The 22,889-nt window shown below is 34.6% G+C and overlaps 1 protein-coding gene across 7 annotated transcripts in view; it reads right to left on the minus strand.

The window, feature by feature from the left end:
• Positions 1-22,889, minus strand: part of CCDC102B (coiled-coil domain containing 102B) — a 185,027-nt gene that overhangs the window by 150,122 nt on the left and 12,016 nt on the right. For 5 of the 7 annotated variants that reach the window (XM_065053051.1, XM_065053047.1, XM_065053048.1 and 2 more), the window contains exon 1: positions 13,325-13,473. The exons of 1 other annotated variant lie outside the window; for it this stretch is intronic. The gene's annotated coding sequence lies outside the window, so the exon portion shown is untranslated. Of the gene's footprint in view, positions 1-11,342; positions 13,295-13,324; positions 13,474-22,889 lie in introns of those variants that run through there. One more of the 7 variants, XM_065053046.1, reaches the window with a different exon arrangement.

Consider the following 22,889-nt stretch of genomic DNA (forward strand, 5'->3'; position numbering starts at 1 on the left):
TATATAGATTATTTTGGTTGTTTAGAACAAACACCTGGAGGGTGGAAAGACATCCTTACAGGAGCAGAAATAGTAGTATAGGGAAATCTGCACCCTGCCTATGGCAAAACTGGTCTCATAAACATTGCTGCTTTAAGCTGATGGTTTGCTACTTTTGCCTTACTGAGAGAAATACAGTTTTACAGCAGATAACATTTTAAGAATAAAGTAGTACAAGCTTAGTGTGGTTCAAATGTTGTATAGTGGATTTTCCACCTACTATAGCAACCTCAAAGCAATGAGACAGTAAACCGATGGAATGGACTACTAAACCACAGATATACAAGAGTGAATCTATTAACACTTTAAATGGGGATCTGACTTATGGGAACTTTTAAGTTGGCTACACAAGTGACAAATTCCCTTGGGAAGTACCATAGAAAAGGTATTCATATCAGTAGCTGCTCAAATTCCGGTTAGAACAGAAGTAAAACCCGCCTGAAATCCATTAAATGAGACTGCAGTTAAACATCCAATTCAGGGGTTATCTGGGTCACTCTCCTTTACAAAGAAAAAGGAGTATGGTATGCTGTAGACACTAAAGGGAGTGAGTTAACAATAACTGAGATTTGGATTATGTCCAAGACCTGAGTGTCTTCTCTTGCAGAAAATGTAGCCTTACCATATCACCGTGGCAACACTGAGAACCGGAACGAATACACAAAACTTGTCTCTAACGGATTCTGCCTTTTAACGTCGCCCATGGAAAAACTCAGGTATTGCAGATCAGTCATAAACCACATTTGAAACAATTTACAGGAGGAATACCATCTTAACACCACAAGGACAAGTACTGACAGTAGATAACAATGTTACATTAACCCTAAGATCTAAAGTTAACCTGAATTTACCAATGTGACAAGACTGAAATGGGTACTACAGGCATGTAAGACAAGTAATCACACACTAGTAGTCACCAATAATTACACTAGCTCTAAACAATGAGAAAATAATATATGGCCTTTTTTTTTATAAACACTCTAATAATCGCTGGGCAAGTCAATGTAGATGGACAAAATTCAGATATCATTTGTCCCTGATTGTGTATCTTAAAAAAAAAATCCAGATAAGTTATTAATAAAAGTATCCCTCCCTTCATGCAATTCCATGATGTACAGGAGCCTATGATTATGGCTCCAAAATCAGTGACAATGAATGTACATTTGAACTTAACCAATATGTACACTACTGCCTGGAATAAAAATCGTACTGATTATAGTGACCCTCTTTAAAACTGGTGGCTACAAAGTCATAGACAACTAGAATACAGAACTAAAAGAGATATTATTTAAACTCTGTTGGGTGAAATTGGTATGAGAACTAAATTAATTTGATACTGAAACACTAGCAAATAAATTGTCAGTATTAGAAGAAACTGAAGCTAGTGTAATCAGAATGACCTGGAAAATGCTTAGAAGAAAGAGAAGTCAAAATGTGATAATAATGAACACACAGCTCATACTAAAACCTGATGTATGCTGAGAGCAGTGCCATCATGTTGAAGTGAGAGCTACACGTACTTAGAACACAGTGAACAGGAAGAGACAAGGGCTGATATCACTTGCAGCTCACATCATCCTGCATCTTTGCAAAGTAACTGCTGAGCAGCTTCTTCAGAATCTCCTAATTCGTAGAAATCCTATAGACCATACTTGTGAGCTGAAAAGTATAAATATGTCAGCTTACCCCTAAAGTTTTCAAAGCAGATTCAACAGCAACCAGACTACTGAGGCTTTTGTGCTTGCCAGCATGATACAGGGGACAACCCCACCATGACAGAGGAGGAAGAAAGAGCGCTCTCACCAGCAGCTCAGTAACTGTTCTGCTAATAGACAAGTTACGAATTGAAAATGTGTGACTTAGGGAGTTCATGAATTAATGAAATAATGAATTAGCGAATTAATGTGTTGGGCTAGTCTGTACAAAAAGTATTCAGCTATTGTTTGATGTCTTTTTATGTTTTGGTGTTTTATTTATTTACTTATTTTTAATGAGCTCATTAAATAAAGTTTAAGTTACAGAATACATTGTACTGTAAACTTGAGCGATTCAAACAGATCATGACAACACATACAGATTATCATACTTCCAGAGTCTGGATCTAATCATGGTCTCTGTTAGCAGGTTAAGAAAATTGTTATTTTAGAACTGAAAATTAGAAGATTGTGATTTCAAGGTTTTCAGTGCACATCCAAAGATCATTCAGTTAATTTTTTCCACAGCTATAGAACATGACAATATTAAACCATATGGTATATTTTAAAGTTGTTTATGTTGTTTCCAAACTTCATATTCCTAACATGTGTCATAACTAAAAAATCAGCCAAAAATGTCCTGAAGAGACAAACAATGCAAATGATTTCCTTCCTGTTAAGATTTATGTGACCATTTTTTTCCCTGTTTGCACTTCTCTAACTACATTCCTTTTTAATATCAAAATATCAATACAAGTCCAATTTCTTTCCAAAAACTCCTTTATTTACTTCTCATGTCCGGTAATTAAAAACACTTTTGCTGTGAAAATAATTAAATATAAAGTAATGTTTCTAACTTCACAAAGAGAAATATTTGTGGGTTTGTGAGGTCTCATTTTGCTTATTGTCCAGCTATGAAATCTGTGAAGTGCCTGAAAGAAACATGCTTTCTCACGGTATCAGTTTGGAAAGACTTGTTTGCTAAGTGTCTCTTTGAGATCAAATGAAGTCACAGCCACAATTCATTAATGCCCTGACCCATAACATAAAAATCATGCAACTCTTCTGTAACCTATCCTCAGCCTGAACTTTTGAAGTGTAAGAGACAATGTCAGACCTAAATCTTAATTTTAAAGTTTCTCAATTTTCAAAGTTCATAATGGATAGGATTAAAACTCAGGTGTTCTACCAAAAAAAAAAAAAAAAAAAAAAAAAAAGTGAGGGAGAAGAAACTAAAAATGTTATTTACATTGGCTGAGAAGAAGCAGCAAAGCCAGAAGTGCTGAGTAAAGTCGTCTACATTTCCTATAGGTCTGGCCAAATGTAAAACCTTGGGAAAACTGAATATCACTATTTTCCTCATTATTCTCTTCTGGTATAAACATATTTACCTTGAAAGTAAATAAATAAATTCAGTGTCAGGAGAGGTTAAAAAATTCCAGAGAGTAATAGGAGTAGGATGAAATCTAAGCAAGTACTTGTTAGTAGAATCTGTGCAAAAATGGAGTCAGATCCCAATTCTGTGTTAATCACCACTAGATGAAGGAATAATATGACAGAGAGAAAGAAGGCTAAAGAAGAGACTCAAGTTTCAGCCTGGCCTTCTATTGAAAAATTCAGAAACAAAGTTCTTTAACTACTCTATTAATACTAAAAATTTCAGAAAGTAGCTTCAGGAAAAATAGTTCTGTGGGGAAAATTGCATTTTACGACCATAGAAAAGATTGTGACTGACAAGGTGTTTCTCAAATACCTCTAGAAAGTGTATTACCATATTAGCAGTCCATTTATAGCTAAATTCACAGGAGGAGAGGTAAAGGATGAGTACATTGAAGACAGTAACTGAAAGGCAATAAAACACAGAGGAATTAGTAAGTGAAAGGAGTAATTGGGAACAGCTGAATCTTTTTCCATTTTAGTCAGAAGCAAGACAGGTTTATCCAGAAACTAAAAGAAAATAAAGCAATTGTCATAACACTGAAATAAGCATTGTATACTACACAACAATATTATGTACACTGCTATTTGATATTCCAGTATTCATGGTAAGAAAAATTCTCCAGCTGCAGAGGAGGAATTCTTTCTATTGTTAATAGCAGCTTGCTTCTCCCAGAGGTTTTAATAATTAATATGAAGACATGTAGAGTAAAATTCTATATATGTATGTAGTTAATGACTTCACAAAAAGAAATGTGAAGTAGGTCTGAGTGGCCCTCAGGCTGGCTACACTAGTCACATTGCCAGTTTATGCTCACATGCTGTCTTTCCCCAAAACATACTCCAGTTCTTTGAAATAAGGTTTACAATTCCAAGTGGAAGTGGTCCTGCCCATTTTAGAGAAATTAAAATCTCTAGTCTGACAGCAATTCTTTTGAAAAAAAAGAATGCCATATAGTAGCCCTGAGTAATCTGTTCTGTGCAGGGGGGCTGGATTAGATGATGACTAGACGTTCCCTCTAACCTCAGCCATTCCATGATTCTCTGAGCTGTGTGTGCCTATTTCTCCCATTTTTAGCAGCCAGGAAACAAGAAGAAATCAAGATCACAAATTTTGAATCCCTGAATACATAACTTTTACCCAAATGGTTCACACAACACCCTATAAGTAGAGAAATGCCATAAGAAATAAGGTCATTTTGTGACAATGCTGAATTGCTTTAGAAGGGGCAATTCTGCATTGATCCATAGAACTGTACAGTATATCCACGTTTTTGACTTCTGTAAGTCTTTCAGTTAATGTTTTTAAAAATCAAGTAATTTAATGATGTAGGTAATTTTTAATAGGAAGAATATATGAATGTCTTGATTTATTAGATAAATTCATTAGATTAGAAGAGAGGAGATTCAGGCTAGACATGAGGAAGAAATTTTTTACAACGAGGGTGGTAAAATACTGCAACAGATTGCCCAGAGAGGTGGTAGATGCCCAATCACTGGAGACATCCAAGGCCAGGCTGGACAGGGCTCTGAGAAACCTGATCTAGTTGGAGATGTCCCTGCTCATTGCAGGGGGGTTGGACTAGATGACATTTGAAGATCCCTTCCAACCCAAATGATTCTATGATTCCATGTTCCTTTAGTTTTTCATGTGAACAAATCACAGTCTAGAACTTCGTTCTAACCAACTTGATTCTTGAAATTTTAAAAAATGTTAGCGGATTATGTGAAAAAAGCACTGTTTTCAATGTGGCATATTTTAAGTAATGATTTGTTAATTAGATACTTCTAAATAACAAAATATTGGTATTCAGTTATATGAAGTAGCATTAGAATTCCCTGACACAGTTACAGAAAAAATAAACACATTTTGTGTTCTTAAGAATTCAGTGACATATGGAAAGGATTTTCTCTGAACTACATTCTCATTTAAATAATTTTCACAGTAATGATTGAAAGGTAAAGCCAGAATATCTGCTTGAAGAACCTGCCAACTTATGCATCAAATGCATATATTCTAGAAACAAACACAGTTTTAAAATATCTTGACATATGAAACCTGATTGCGTATTAACACTAAATTAAACTGGAGAACTTTCCCACTTCTTCTATTGCAAGTCCCTGCTTCTTGTTTCTGGGAGACAGAGGATTAGAAATGCTGATATTAAAATAAATGAATAAATAAATAAATAAAAACAACCAAATATTTGTTCTTAAAATAAGTTTGCAGAAAGCAAGAGATACTCAACATCTACTACTCACACAACAGATAATGCTTGAATCTGTAAATGAGTTTAAGTATTTAGAGTCTGGGATAATTTCATGCTTGGCTACTTTTCAACCAAGCAGCAACTAGCAAGACAGACACTGGATGTATGTAAAACCAGAGATTTAATTATTTAAGTATAAGCAAAATTTTAAGAAAAGTCTAAATAAGTACTACAATGAAGACTTACTCTGAAAACATAGACTGTTACACTCTGTTTCACATAACTCACTTTTTCTTGACTTTGAGAGGTAACCAAATTGTTTGTTCAGATCTGCAAGACAAATCCTTGTGAAAGATTACCCTTTTTTCCATCTTTAGATAATTATCTTCCTTTCTGAGAAAAGATCTATGGTATATGCATTTTTCTCAGGGATGTACTTGGTTTCTGATAGAGATGTGATGCCCCACAATTTTCTTCTGTCTCTCTTCATCACTTCCAAAGCTAATTGAATAAGGAGCAAACTAATGGTTTTATTTCCACTATGAGTTGGGTCATGATATAGCAATGTGGAAAAGCACAAAGAAAAAGAAGAATGTGTATGAACCTTGTCACAGAAACTGTGAATATGCAGAGTGCTATGTGTGAAGAAAGTGGCAAACAAGATAATCAAGCATTTTCAGATACTTCCCAGGCTGAAGGTCAATTATAAGCTCAGGTGGAATCAATTCAGAAAAGATATATCTGTAATAGCAACAACTAGTGACTTGCAGGAAACATTCAATTCTCCATGAAGTTCCACAAAATTTTATATTTGGACTGATGCTTTTATTGAAACTATTGCTGTTACTGTGATTCCTGTAACCATGCAGAATTATATATTTCTCTCAATGTGTGAATGGCTTCTGTAAAATATATTGGAAACTTTTCTATGCCAGTAGGAGAATTTGACGACAGAAGCAGTCAAACCAGCATGGCTAAAAGTTTTGAAGAACTAAGTTTGTTGTTTGTGTTTGTTTGTTTGTTTTTCCGTAGAGTAAAAGCACAGCTAGGAAAAGAGATTTTGTTATTTTAAGTTACAATAAGACATAAGGTGCCCACAATTAAAATCAGTAACTAAGGACAGGAACTCTTTCACAGTGATATCTTACACTATTGTTGCCAATGGTGGTCTTAGAGGTTCTTGCTCAAAATGAAATCCTATGATTCTCTTTGCCAAAGGATGCACCAGAAGAGAACTTAGTCCACTTCTTTGTGATTCTATGTACTGCTTTTCCTTTTACTATTTTTCCCTGTGTCTAAATATTTATTCTAAAATAAAATCCTGTTCAATGTTTCAATTTCTTTACAAACACATGAATATGTTTTATAGAATATTATGCAAATTATACACCTATTGTACCCATACACATTCATTAAAAAGACAGCTTGGAACGTAGTCATAGATTACAACAAATTTAAAGACTAAACAATTTTTTTTTTTCCTTTTTTTTGGCTGCCACTTTCAATAAATTCTAAGCAGTTTCAATACTTCAAAATGAGAACTAGCATTATATACTCTTTGTGATTTAGGTCTACTGCACAAGTCATTACATATCATTGCAATATCTTCAAAGATCTTTTACACAGATAAGCTAGTGTTTCTTCATGTCTTTGAAGTTATATTAGAGCTCTCAGGATTAAATATGGATAACACAAATATTTATACACAGAGATGTTGTCATTTACTACCCATAAGGCCAAAAGAAGCTCTGAAGTACTGCTATAAGTATAATTTACAGTAACTTTGTTTCCTCAAGAATGTTTTGTTTGATTACAAACCTTCATAATATATCAACTATAATTTTTATACATTTGAGTCTGTACAATTGTTACATATTTCTCAGCCACTACACTTGAAAAAAAAAAAAAAAGTTGTATAATCAGATCGTGCAGGGGAATAGGGGACCATTTATGAAACAAAAAACTTTCCCAGAAAATCTCAAACAGAACTAAGTATTGAGCAGAAGCCAAGACAAGCTTAATCCAATTTAACTAGCTAGCTGTGGCATTTGAGACACAGCAGTTTGGTCAGCTGGCTCCCCTTTGAACTTACATATTACTTTTTATTACAATATGACCAATGAAAAAAGAGACAAAATCAACTTTCTAGGTTATTAGGATAAGTATGAACTGTCAACGTTTTAGATCTTTTCAGGGTAAGCAACTTACAAACAGGTCTACAAAACCCAGTGTAAACTTCTGGACTAACCAAGCAGCCAACTCACCTGAGTTCTAATCTAATCTCATTGATTCTATGTGGAGACTGGTAATCTACCATGAAATACCTTTATTGTCTGAATGATGCTCTGTATGATCATTAGAAAAGACAGGCTATGATTAATAACTTCAATTCATACCAACTGCAGAGTATATTTAAACTAAGGCAATGTTAATTCATATGAATGAATTCATATCAGTTAAAGGTCTGGTCTAATAGGCAACTCCCGAGTAGTGCAGAGAGATTTTTTAGAACAATAGTAATCTGTTCTCAAACTTGAAACAGGTAATTGCTTCAGAAGAATATAGTTCACATTAGTTCAGTATACCAAAACACTATCTTTTTTAATGCTTATGCTTAATGATGCAAATTAATGTTTTGTGCAATTTATGAAACACCAAGGCATCTTGTTTTTCAGACATAATGAGATTTCCCCTTAATCACATTAAAATGGTTTCTGATTTTTTCTTTTTTTTCAGCAGTTCCACAGTTGAGGCAAAGAATAAAGTGCATGAGTCCTACTCCCCTGTTTCCACAGAAAGCAGATTAAGTTAGTTTCAGGGAAAGTTTAATGGGACAAACATTTTTTACCCCACACTGAAATGAACAGCAGTGCTAACAATGCCATAGCCCCTTTATTGGAGACATGTAGACTGAGCAGCTTCTTACACTCCTTGGCTCAGTTGTGACAGAACCAGTTGTCAGTTAAACAACAGAGAATCTCAAAAGACTCCACACAGAGTTGTCAGTGTGTTTTTACAGGAGACACAGCTCAGCCAGTACACACATGTGCTGTCTTGCTTATACTGACTGACAGCCCTTTGGAAGGACACTGAGAAACATCTTTCACGGATTTGCTCCGACCTTCCCAGAAAGAGAGAAGGCTCCAGAAATGTACGGGAATAATATCCAAGACATACATCATCCACAAGTATAGATCTGCCTTTGAGCATATCACTCATAATTGGTTTCAGAAGTAATTTTAAAATTTGCAAGCATTAAATCCAGTTGTAAGTTAAAGTAAAAAAGAAAAGAAAACTAAAAACTTTTCATTCGGCTGTTCACTTTCAGCCAGGGTGTTTGTTAATTAATTTATCTAAAACATAAATATTTGTAAATAACCTTTAAATAAGCATACAGTACACCATTTAGACCAAAGCCCACTGTATCACATCAGGTCCTTATTAGGGTCCATTCTCAGCCATTACTACCATTAGGACTCTAGTATTTGATGTTTTATTTATTTATATTTAAAATCCTTAATCTCTTTGTGAGACCCTCTATATGTTCTTACTGGGTACAGTGAAAATTTAAGATGCTCAGTTACTCCCAAATGGTACTGAAGACTTGAAAGATCTGTGAGTTTTTTTTGTTCTCACATATTTCAGATTGGGCTATACATCATATCAGCGGGGCTCCCTTCAGTTTCAAAGGGACGTTGAAAAAGGCAACTGAAGACTTCTTTAACCATTCAGAAAAGTGCTTTACTGAACAAGAATTAGGTCAGACACAATGCTAAAACATGTCCATCCAAACAGTATAGGTCACTTAAATGTATAGAGAAGCTCTATTATTTAAAAAAAAATCATTGCAAGTTTATTTTCCAGATTTTATACCACATTTCTAACAAATCTTTATATGTTACTCAGTTGGAAAGTGACTTTGCACTGGATAGCTTTGCTTTCATTTATAAGCTTTTTCGCTTCCTAACAGAACACTGACTTTTTTTCTTTTTCTAATTTCCATATGTGAAGATGTAATGGTATATCTGTGAAAAACCTCATTTTTTAATCCCTGCTTATATTCTGAGAAGTTCTTCAACTTTTAAAAATTCTTGACGATATCTTAAAATCATATGCTTTATGATATGAGAGATTAAGAATTGTCTTGTTATAGTTGAAAACATTTAGGATCTTTTTCTATTCAAAACATGACCTAATTTTGAAAGTACTTTCATAACACTGGGAGTAGGGATAATTAATCACATATCTGATGCATTGCTTCAGACCAAGACACAAAATATTTTAATGCTTTTTAGGACGCAGAACAATTTTTCTTCTAAACACCTCTTGGAGTCAATCTGGAAAGAAGAGATTTTCTCACCCACATAAGCAGATTAGTAAGAATGCTCATGAATATTTTGTTTTGTCTGGGTCAGAGCCTGCCCGCTTGGCTCGTTCAACTACTTTGATATAGTTGTATTAGAATTAACAGTCCTGTTGTGCAGAGATGCACTCAGTTTTATCAGAATATTTTTAGAACACATTTCTTCCATAATTAAGTCTTTGAAGAATATTCTTTTAAAAAAGATTTCTTCTCAGACATTGATATGTAATTATTCTTAATTGTGCTTCACAAATGTAGTATTTTAATGCCATCTTATGTCTTTCAACAGTTCAAGGATTGGGATTTAATTTCAAGTGTGGGATTTAATGATGTAAGATAGCATCCTGTGATGACTCCAACTCCAGTAAGTATTCTTTGAGGGAAATGTACTTAAGAAGTAATTAATATTTTCATGTAAGCCTTGGTTCCATACGAGAGTGTTCACACAAAATAATACCATGTGTTGTATCCTGGAGGTCACTGAAATGCATAGAGAAGCATCTGAATTCTCTCAGTGCTCACAGTAGGCTAATTAATAGTCCCACCAAAGGAGAAGAAATTAATTGTATAAGTAATTGTTACTCAGTAGGGCTCCTTCCACATATTTTGTTTTCAATATTGTCCTTCAGATAGAAGGGAAGTTGGCAACATTTAACTTTTGTGGATATCTATGTTGGTGAAAGAAAAAAAACACCACCCACAAAAAAAAACAAGCAACCAACCAACCAAAACACCAAAACACAAAAACCCAAACCAACCAACTAAAAAAACAACCATACCTGTCCCCCAGCCAGAAAAAGAACAAACAGTAAGAGCTTTCATGACACTTCCTCCCTGAGTGTAACAACTTAAAAAAACCCAATAATGATACCTACAAATGGAATTGACTATTAATAACAATGAAAGTGTTGTTTAGACACTGATTTGCCTGTTTTGGTAGTTATATAGAAGCATACCAGACAAAAATGTAACTTCAATAAAGATCTCCTTTTTTCAGAATGCAAGTAAATCTTTTAAATTAAAGCAGCCCTTACAAAATCATGAGATTAATGTTCTGTTTTCAATCACCATTGTAACTCACTGAGTTAAGTAGAGTGGAAAATTCAAATTCAAGAAAGAAGTAAAGAGTAAGAACAAGGAAGCTAAAGAAAAAAAAATACTTAAAGAGCATGGACACTGAGAATTTATAGGAATACAAGTTATGAATCAATCCATGTTAGGAAACCAAAACACACAAACTTAAATTGAGGATTTTTATATTACTCAAAAGTTTGTTGTTATTCATTCTTCTCTTCTCTCCATTTTGCTAAAATATAGTTTAATATAAATGCAAATAAAGTACACATCTCTGTTTTCCATAGGACTTCCTGTAAAACTACTGTTTGCAAATATATTTTGCTTGGGATACTTCCATCATAGAAAGGTAGTTGCCTTTAGATCCACTGGCAACTACTTACAAGATGAATCACATTTATAGAGATCAAAATGCAGCATTATCAGTCCCATAGTCCTCTCAGTTAAAATAATTATAACAACATTAGTAACAACACTTCACACGTATATAAATGATTTACTGGCATAGAAGAGACTGTTACCTACCTCCTTAGGGAGACAAATTTCATGTTTCACAATTCTGTTGGGACAGAAACATTCATGCTTGTGCAAATTTTTTTCTCTCTTTTTTCTCTTTTTTTTTTTTTCCTAAACACCTTGATGAAACTGTTAGTGATGTACAGCAGGACATGTCTACTAAGCAACCTGGAAAGCTTGTATCCACCACAGTGTCCTGTATTCTTTTTATTGATGCTGGGATGTTCAGTGGGTTGTTTGCATTTGAAGAAATGGATGAAAACAAACCCAGTAATGAAAAGCTGCAATACACACTTCAGAGAACAGATCCAACTAATGTACTTTGAATGTCAATATTAGAATCTTTTTTCCCTTAGAATTCTGCTTGTACTTTATTCAGTTGTACTATTGTAGTGAGTTCTTAATTTATTAGCAAATGGTATAAGTATTTGATACAGCATAGAGGCAAAAAAGGTAGAAAGTAGTATTTAAATAAATAATATACACTTATTTGTAAGAATATTTGACAGGCTACAAAAATACAGCTAGCTAAATTAAAATTTGCAGTGGTAGTTTTTCTTGACAATGTTGCTTTAAATGACCATATGTTCTTGCCAAATTCATACACTTTAAATTATTCCAAGATCTACTCCTCTTGGTGTTGAAGTCAATGAGTGTTTTCAGTCTGTTCATTACCAACTGCTTTAGAGCATTCATTTTCTAACAATTTATTTCTCAGGTCTACCTGATTTTAACATCAATACTTTAAGGTGAAGAAGTGGCCTCAATTCAAAACTGGTTACATGCAAATACATAAAAATGACAGAGGTCATCTTCTACATTTTTCACTAACCTCCCCTTCTCTGAGAGGTTTCACGACAAAGTGATATGACTAATTTTATTAGTGACACCTAATATATCAAGGAAATCCTTATAGCTTCATTATATTACTCAAAGAATTGTATCCAGAAACTCGAAAACCCCCTAAATTTACTAACATAGGTAATCTAAAAGAAAATCTATGCTTTTAGCAAAAGGATTATTTATAGCAGACTCTGCTTCACAGAATGGTTGTAAGAATCAGTGAGAACTAAGAGAAAAAGCAGCTATCTGGATAGTGAGTAAGCAGCCTGTTAGTACTATTTGTTATATATACTTATTAAAGTCATCAAAATTACTTTTGAAATTTGACTCTTGATTCTCATTAGCAATGGATTATCCATACAGTCTCACACCATCTGGGATATTTGCCTTTCAAATAATGACAAACTAAATATCTTTGTCCAGTGTTGAGAAATCATACTATGAATTAATTATATTTCATTGCATTAAAGTAGTATCATATAGATAAGAACACACTTTTTTCTTATGCTGGCATCAGATATTTTCTGAAGGAAGTTAAGAATTTACAACCCATTGGTGGAGTTTATGAAACTAGAAACACTAAAAAAACTGCTTGCTAACAGACAAAAGCAAGATGAACTGCTACCAACTCATAACTGTTCTCATGACACTTATGTTCATAACACTGGCTCTGATTAAGTTACCAAAGCTTTACTGATTTATCCAATTGCAGATGCATTACACATTATAGTGATTTTAAAAGGTTTTCTGTATTGAAAAAGTATAATCCTTGAACTTCCTGTATTTATACTAATTTCTAAATAAAAAATAAGAAATAACTATTTAACAAACTGCCACTTTGAAAAATTTGAAAACTTACCTGGTTATGGTAAGTAAGGATCCTACTACATCTGAAAAACAAGCTATGTTTAATGGGCTTTTAGAATTAATACTACCCGATAGCAGCAAAAAGGACAGAAGAGGAAAATTTAGCTGGATCTAACTTAGCCACATACTTCAAATACTATGTGTTTTCTCATCCTCAATACTTTTGGTAGGTATTTCAGATTGTTTTCCTCCTTGCTATCAGCATGATAGTAACCTATACTTTGTCCCTGAAGAGAAATATAAAAATTAAACTGTAAACCCACAAGCTTAAGACCCCTTACCCTCTGGGCTTGCTGAGCTCCTCTTGCTTCTCAATGCTACAGACACATGTATAAACAACAGAATTTCCTGCATCCTTTTCTCATCTGCACTTCTCTGGGACTTGGCCAACAGGGTTATTTACAGCATTAAGGCCACTCCACAGTAACTTGAAAAAGTTTCTCATTGGTCAGGCTTTATAAAAACTAAAACCATATTTTTTTTAAAGCACAAGACATTTATCCAAAATAAAACTTTTCTGCCACGCTGTTCTTCACTAAGTATTGCTTTATTCAGTTTTTATTTCTGCCTCCCTTTCTAAACTGAAGACTGTGATCTCAGTCCCCAAAATGTTATGTATAAGCTTAAATTAATTATTCTAACCACAGTAGTTATGTACAGGCACTCATCTTTTCCAGGTTGTGTGGATTCTTATGCTGCTACTTGCTCTTAGTATACCTCCAGACTTTCAAATATCCCATAATAAGACTAGTTTTTCCCTCTGCATGGCTGTATATCATCTAGCTACTACATGCATTTTCATAATTGATGCAGTAATTAGCCAGATGCTGTTGGACATTATTATGAATAGTGGTAGCATTTTAGATTTTCAGAGAGATGAAAAGAACATGGTGAAGAAAGGTAAAAAATATGGATTTTGAAAAGAACATTTCTCAATTTGTGCATTAAATTTTAAAGTTATCATATTAAAATAGTAGGTAAGAAATATTTCTTTAACTAATATAAGCTCAAACACTTTTTGTAAGTTACACGTGACAAAGCATGACACTCCTGTTCCAAGACTGATATCCCAAGCCATGTAGGTCCTTGAGACGTAAAACTGATATAGATAGATACAGCTGGAATGTTTTGCCATAGCTCTGAAAAGCTAAAGAATTCTAATTAAAAAAAAAACTCATAATGTACAGAATACTGACAATTACTATGTCATGATCTCAGACTGAAAAGTCAGATTTCCTTACTCATAGCTTTAAGGAATATATCTCTACTTCCCCACTAGCATCGCACCAACCTTTATCAGCAGTATAGCAGGTAGTCTTTTCATTGTGAACAGTAACTATGGCTACAGGTCTATTCACTTAAATAAGGGCATTGTTTGATACCAGGATATATTTTTTTAAAAATTTATTTTAAGGAAATGAACAAGCAGAAGCTTACACTCCCCTCAATTACATGGGTATTCTATGACTCTCAAGACATATTGCAGTGCCAGGAGACAAAAGACATTCAGTAAAAAAGCTGAAAAAAAACTCAAGACATTTCTATAAAAGAAAACAAACAAACCCCACAATCAAACAAACCACAACCAAAACAAAGAAAAAAACCCTCAAACAAACAAAAAACCAAGCCACACAAAACAACTCCAAAGTAAATTAAAAAACAAACAAACAAAAACAAATCCCAAGTCTATATTAAATTAAAAGCAACAAAAAATCCCAACAAACCCCAAATCCGAACAATAAAAGAATAAGACAACAGCTACTTTATGCATCTTCCATGGTTTCTTGAAAAACTATATATATATCTCATTTCCCACTAGAATACTCTCTGGCTACATTCCATTATCCCTACTGTAGGAAATCAATTCACATTTTAAAAATCAAGTTATGTAGACATCATACGTTACATGGTATGGTATTCCTTTGTAACTAATCACATTTCAACTCAACATGAGATATATAACTCACTTTCTATCATTGTTTGCTCATTGCAGTCTGTCAGTGCATCCAAGAAGCCTGTTCCCTTGCCCATACTCAAACAAATTCTTAGTTTCTAGAGAAACTGATGTACATTCATCTTATCTGATAGAAAGCTAAGTAAAATTGATCACAACTGAAAATATCTCCACAAGTGAAGGTCTTTAACAGAGAAGTTAACATTCCTTTTTTTTTTTTTTTTAAGTGTCAGTACACTATGTGAAGGAACTATTACTGTTGGAAGCACTGCTAAGTATATGTTGAATTCTTTGCCATGGGTATATTAAAAATCCCCAAAGCTTCTTTTTTAGTGCTTTTCTCCTGGACATCCATTTTTTAAAAAAGGATGACTGCTATTAACTACTTTTGGGGAAGGCAAGTGATAGTTTTCAGGGAAAAAGGCACAAAACAGAGTTATGCATAACAGACCAACAGTAAAGCTATAACCAAAACTCTATTTGGTGCTATTCTGTTACACTCCTTCATGATGCCACTCCTTCATGATGCTAAGGAACTACTAGGAAAAGTACTACGAGGTACTATTGGGGAAAGGTAGCAAGGAACCTGACAAGCCTGTAGTGCTAGATATGATAATCAACTTTAAAGGTTTATTGAAATTAATAAGTGGAATAGTTAGGTATTTTTCTATTTTTACTCGTGAATTTAATCTTCCTTTCAGTCTCATTTGACCTTGATGTTAGGCATAGCACTAATAATTACAGAACAGACGTTGCCAACATGCAAGCTTGCTAACACATGACATTCACATAAGGAACTAAATTGTCTTCCTAGAGAACTTCAGGTACATAAAGAATTCTTACTAAGTTCATACTAAGAACATTCATGTGTTCATCAGGAAAATGATTTTTGTAAGAAAACTGTACCGAGAATATATGATAAGGACTGTAGGCAGCATCAATAATCAGGAACGATACATGGTGTTAGCTGTCAACTGGACTTTGCAGCCCTGACTAGTGTGGGATAGATTCCCTTCACTTTGAGTACATTTGAACTTTGGCAGCATGCATGACCTGCTTTTCCAAGATTCACAGAGAAGTATTAACAACATAAAAGCCAAATTTTGAATTTTTTAACGTCAAGACCTATCCCTTTGAGATCACAAAGGAAAAGACCCAATCTTTTCATGATTACTGAGCCAAAAAGGATCATTTAAATTTGGCTCAGAGGAGGAAGTTAGAGCAAGTCGTTTTTCAAAACACACAAGTTAACAGTATTTACTATATTGATGCAATTTCCTCAGCAGATATAAGAAATCATGTCACATTACTGTTTAAGCCAAAAACAATAAAGCACTTCAAGCACAAATAACAATAAATCAGAGCATCCCTATTAACTAAATTGGAAAATAGGGAGGGTACGAAGCACTGAAATTGTAACCTTTGAAACTAGGTTTCCTCAAGTATTCTCAAAAACCACATCAATATGCTAGATTGCTTGTGTTGATGAAACTAATTTTTGATCTTATTATAATTTCATATTACTCCACACAATTTTACAAAAGTGTTTGTTTGTTTGTGGCTTTTTTAATCACAAGAAGAAAGCTCAGTTATTTCAACTACTTCTGATTTTATTCCAGGGATCTCCTGACCAGTTGATGCTTATTTTTAAAAGAAGTTATGGTATTTGCAAGAGGATAACACTACAGCAATTTTAATATGAGAAATAAAAGTAAAAATGCAGGAATTGTTTGCCTTTTATGGTATTCATATTATTTTCTACCGAATGACTACAGAAACATTTCCCCTTTCCATACATTATAAATAAGTCACCATAATAGTTTCCAAATGAAGTCTCAACAAAAATATCATTACAATTTTCTGGTACATCTGATGCAGAAAATACTAATAAAACTTCATAATTTATATTTGTGGTTACAGTTTACTGTTGAAAGAATGTAATGTTGAAATAGCAGCAACATTCTTTACAAGAATGTTAAATGGAATCAAATTAAGAATATATTAAGCAGTTTCTTTTTATGAAGGAAAAAATATTGTTTCTAGCTTGATATCTCAATATGAAAAACTAAAAAGAGTTGAGTCAAAGAGATATGGTTCTTTTTGCTCTTCATTGTAACCAGAGTGTATAGAAAGGCCACCTTGCCAAACCTTGTATTCACTGCACACAGGTGTGATGCTGCTGTGAATTCTTGTGTCTTCAGCATTTTAAGTGACAAAATTTGGCAAGATTGAAGGTTCTATGTTACTAATAAAAAGAATGTTTTCAGTTAGGTTTCTTCATATTTGGAGACTTAATCTGTAACTATTTCAGAAAAGAAACTATCATAATTAGGTCTTTAAATCAGCAGATTATAAATAACACCCAAGTGAAGATGTGTTCCTGGTTTTTTCCTGTAGTCCAGCATCCGCTGCATACAGACATAAGACAGATAGTGTCTTAGTACTCCTTACAGGTCAACATTAGTTAGAAGCCATAAAAAGCATGAATGTATTTAAAAACTTGCTCCACGCTCCTGTAATGACTTTGATTAGGTCAGTTGTCCTTATCCAGGACTAAATAAAAATTAGAACCCAGATCACATTCATGTTTAGAAAGCCAAAAATTAGTCTGTTTTTGTTTTGTTTTGTTTTGATAGGATTGATGTATTTTTTTTCTAATTTTTCATACATAAATAATAATTACAGCAATAGAATACTTTTATCTTTCTGCAGTTTTCTTTACTCCAGGAAGCACTGAAGCATGACCAAAAATGTACTTCTTTTGGATAATTCAATAAACAATTTTAGTTAATAAGTAATTTCTCAGCAGCCTAATGAGAAACACAGGAATCTTTTCTTGCAAGCCTTTACTCTCTTGTTTGCTAACCTACCTGTTATTGTTGTAAAAATTAATCACAGCTTCAAAACAAACATTGTTAATCACCCACTATATACAGCATAAGACAGTAACACAAAGAGATATGCAAACTACTTACTGAAGAGCACTAAAAACAAACAAACAAAAATGCATTGGTCTGGGCAGAATGTCAGGCAAATGTCTTGAATTAAAGTTTTCAGTTACGACAGCAGAAACAGTATTTATGGGTGTACTTGTATGTTACAAATAAGCTGCAAAGTACTACACCATACCATGCACTAGAAGTGGTTGTAAAACAGAGCTGGTATTAATCTAAACACATGGATCTTTATTATAGCATAAAAATACCCTCTCATTAAAACTACTAAGTACAATTCATCTGGCTCTTTCGGTGTAGTCTCACAGCCATTTCTATTACAAACACTTTGAAGTTTACCTTTCAGCCATAGTCTGAACAGGTGAATATCCACGAAGACAGAATGACACACAACTAAGGGTCAAGATTGTTGTGAATGTCTTGCATCTGAAATAACCTACAGTTCTTGAAATACACCTTTTTTAGAAAAACTCTTCCACATAATCCCTAAGGAATAAGGAGCCCTTAGTGAAATAAGCCATTCTAACTGGACTTGAGAGTCCTGTAACAAATATGAAGGTGGCTCCTATGGATCAGCCTGAGAAGTACATCCATTTCCCACTACTGAGATTAGTATTAAGTTGACTGAATTTTATTTTGAATGCTAATGTTCACTGGGAGCATATCAATAGGAATCCTAAATCCAGTTTAAACTTCATTTTCCATATTAATGCGACTAGAGCTTTGGCCATCTTGTTTTATGACTTCTTTACTGAAATGGAAAAGGGCATTGTTTATTACCTGCATTCTGGTCTTGTCAGGGACTTATGTGTCTGTCATTTCTAAAGGAGTACTGCAGACTCATGGGTATACATTAAAAATATTTATTCTCTCATTTAACACTTTAGTTTACATTTTAACTTCTTCAACTTTTTAAATAGCAAACTGGTCAGCACAATCTTGTACAGTTTCGGAGTATTCTCTTACTAATATATTATGCTTAATCTAATTGTTTCTTTCTATTCTTAGTGACTTTCCATCATACTAAAAAACAGGAATACCAAGCAGATATGAAAGGATGAACCTTTCCAATATCCAAGATCCTGTCACAGATAAACAAAAGAAATACATTCTGGACTGTTTAACTTGACCCAATTTGATGACTAGTAATTCTTATGAACAAGAAGAAAAGGACAGGAAAGCAAGAGAGAAACAGAATAAAAATTGTTTATGTGGAATCTTTGCTCATTAATGCAATTCAGATAGATATTGATAGGTACAAGAATAATTTTCAAAAATCTAAAGTATTAGTAACTTATTCTTTCATTCTAATATTTGGGATAGTTAAGGTGGGAATAGCATATGGAAAGGGGGGGGAACAAAAGCAAACCAACCAAATTTAAGTATAAGTAAGGATCCCTTCACACTTACAGCAGCATCTTTATTTGTATTCTAAAAAAAATAGTTTTGTCTTACAGTGCAAGCATCCACTCGGAAAGTATTCTTTAGTGAGACTTTTCCAGTTCTTGTTCTACTAAATCTCAACTCCATTCCTTGCCTAAAGGAAATCAGTGCTCCAATTGAGAGATATCACTTTCTAACACAAAAGGAGTTCTGTTCTCCAGCCCTCATAATTTAGCTATGAAGACTCAGCTTTAATAATCACTAAAAACTGTGCTGTTATAAATCAAAAACATGCTGTAAAAATATGGATTTGGAATGAGAAGAAATATGTGGGCAAATTCAAATATCAGAATTAGAAACAGAAACCATCAATAAACTAATTTAGTAACTGTCATGGTTTAACCCCAGCTGGCAATTAAGCCCCATGCAACTGCTTTCTTACTCCTCACCGTGGTGGGATGGGGGAGAGAATCAAAAGAGTAAGAGTGAGAAAACTCGTGGGTTGAGGTAAATACACTTTAATAAGTAAAACAAAAGCCACACACACAAGCAAAGCAAAACAAGGGATTCATTCACTATGTCCCACAGCAGGCAGGTGTTCAGCCATCTCCAGGGCAGCAGGGCTCCAGCATGTCTAACACTTACCTGGGAAAACAAACATCATAACCCCAAACATCCCTCCCTTCCTTTTTATTCCACCAAAATATATACTGAGCATGCTATCATATGGTATCGAATATCCCTTTGGCCAGTTTGAGTCAGCTGTCCTGTCTGTGCTCCCTCCCAGATTCCTGTGTACCTGGCACAGCATGAGAAGCTGAAAAGCTGAAAAAGCTGAAAAGTCCTTAGCAACAACTAAAATATCAGTGTATTATCAACACTATTCTCACTCTAAATCAAAAAAAAGGCACTGTATCAGTTACTAAGAAAAAAAACCTAACTCCATCTCAGCCAAAACCAGGACAGTAACTCAAGCATACATAGATTGCTGATAGATTTATACTTAATATGAGTGGTGGCTACCATCAGCTTGTCACAGTGATTAGCCTTAAATCTTTTAGTGCCTCATGAATTCTACTGATCTACAAACAGAGACTGAAAACTCCTGTTCCTGCATATGACAACCCCACAGTTCACACCATGTGTCTGAAGGCATTGACCAGTCTCTTCTTGAACACTGTCAGGCTTAGGGCTATGACTGCCTTCCTGGGGAGCCTGTTCCAGTGCTCCACCACCCTCTGGGTGAAGAACCTTTTCCTAATGTCCAACCTAAATCTCCCCTGGCACATCTTCCTCCCTTAGGTTCTGTCATCAGTCTCTAAAGAAAAGAGTTCAGTGCCTGCCCCTCCTCCTCCCCTTGTGTAGCTGTAGCTGTAGCCATGATGAAGTCTCCTCTTAGTCACCAGGCTGAACAAACCAAGTGACTTTAGCTGCTCCTCATATGGCTTCCTCTCCAAACCCTTCAGCAACTTCATAGCCCTCTTCTGGACACTCTCCAGTAGCTTAATATCTCTTTTTATACTGTGGCACCCAGAACTGCACACAGTACTTCACTTTGGCTTTAGCACATGACATCAGGTTATTTAACATCAACCACATTATTTTGGTTTTAAACTGGTCTTTTTTATGTGTACCAACATCTAGCTAATAATCCATGAATTCTGTTTTATATATCTAAATGTGATTGTAATTTGACCTGTTAGTCTTTAGTTATTATTTTTTCCAGTTTCAAAATCACATATAGTTAGAATATGTCTTACATGTGTACAGGTGGCTTGTGGCCTACAATGCCAAGTTATACTATTTCTGCATTAAGGATGGGATATTAAAGATTGGATACCACTTTCAGAGCACACTTACTTTATATCATTTAAAAGATTATTATCTTCCAAAGTTTGAGCAAATTCTGAGCAATATGTGGAAATGGGTTTATGAGATTTAATTAGCAAGAAGAAGGATAGAGAAACTGGAAAAACCACCACTTTCAGCAGATTATAATCTTGATATCTGATTTTCGTGATGAATGACAACAACTGCTTTGGTATTCGCTTTTACTTCATTTCCTGTTGTGGTTGTCCCTGGGGAGCTGTGCGGGGACAAAGGCAATGTCTAATACAAAATATTAACCACCTGTGCAAATCTTGTCTTTACTACTCAATATTTATGCATTTATGTATTTTATAATTCTCCTAATATATCTATGTGTCAGTTGTCATACTAACGTCACTAACATCACTAAAATCACAAACAAATTGAGGTCGGTAAAAGTCAATAAAATACAGAATAGGTTATCTAATATTAGACGAGACAAGGTTACAGTCAGGCTTTCTCTGTGTGCTCCTTCAGGTAGACTACCACTAAATTTAGAAGTTATTCTGGTATCTCTTTTTTTCCCTTGTAAGCACCTAACCACAGTTATCTCAGATTTTTCTTCTGCTAATAATATTAATATAATAGAATAGGAGAAATGGAGAATTTTAATAGAAACAGCAAATAACGCAGTTTAAAGAGGATTTATGTTATCTATACAAAACTGTGCTGAAATTAAGCAAATATTTGCTTAAATAAAATCTGCATCTATTATGACACAAATAATTTGCAAGCTTGCAAAACTGAACTGTATTGAGTTATGGAAACAACTAGAATTTTTGGTAATATTTTTGTATTTATATTATTTTTAATATAATATTTAAAATAACTATTTTCCTATCTAGCTACCTTTATTTGTTTGTTCTGATAGTGACCAAATGTTCTATAGGAAATACTTACTTCTGGCACAATAATTGTGCTGCTGTAGTCTTTGTTTCTAAATCCAATAAGGTATGAAACCATAGATACAGATTCTGATAAGGAAACATTGGCTATAGTTACAGTAAATCACAGGATCACAGAATGTTAGGGATTGGAAGGGACCTCAAAAGATCATCTAGTCCACCTAGTCCTGCTGGAGCAGGAACACCTAGATGAGGCTACACAGGAATGTGTCCAGGTGAGTTTTTAATGTCTCCAGAGTAGGAGACTCCACAGGCCCTCTGGGCAGCCTGTTCCAGTGCTCTGTCACCCTCACTGAGAAGAAGTTTCTTCTCAAATTTAAGTGGAACCTCTTGTGTTCCAGCTTGAACCCACTACTCCTTGTCCTACCATTGGTTGTCACTGAGAAGAGCCTGGCTCCATCCTCGTGACACTCGCTCTTTATATATTTATAAACATTAATGAAGACACACCTCAGTCTCTCCTCCAAACTAAAGAGACCCAGCTCCTTCAGCCTTTCCTCATAAGGGAGATGCTCCACTGCCTTAATCATCTTCGTGGCTCTGCGCTGGACTCTCTCCAGTAGTTCCTTGTCCTCCTTAAACTGAGGGGCCCAGAACTAGACACAATATTCCAGATGTGGTCTCACCAGGGCAGAGTAGAGGGGAAGGAGAATCTGTCAGCCTACTAACCACCCCCCTTCTAATACACCCCAGGATGCCATTGGCCTTCTTGACCACAAGGGCACAGTGCTGGCTCACGATCATCCTGCTGTCCACCAGGACCCCCCAGGTCCCTTTCCCC

This window comes from Columba livia, chromosome 2, assembly GCF_036013475.1.
Source record: "Columba livia isolate bColLiv1 breed racing homer chromosome 2, bColLiv1.pat.W.v2, whole genome shotgun sequence".
Classification (NCBI taxonomy): Eukaryota; Metazoa; Chordata; class Aves; order Columbiformes; family Columbidae; genus Columba; species Columba livia.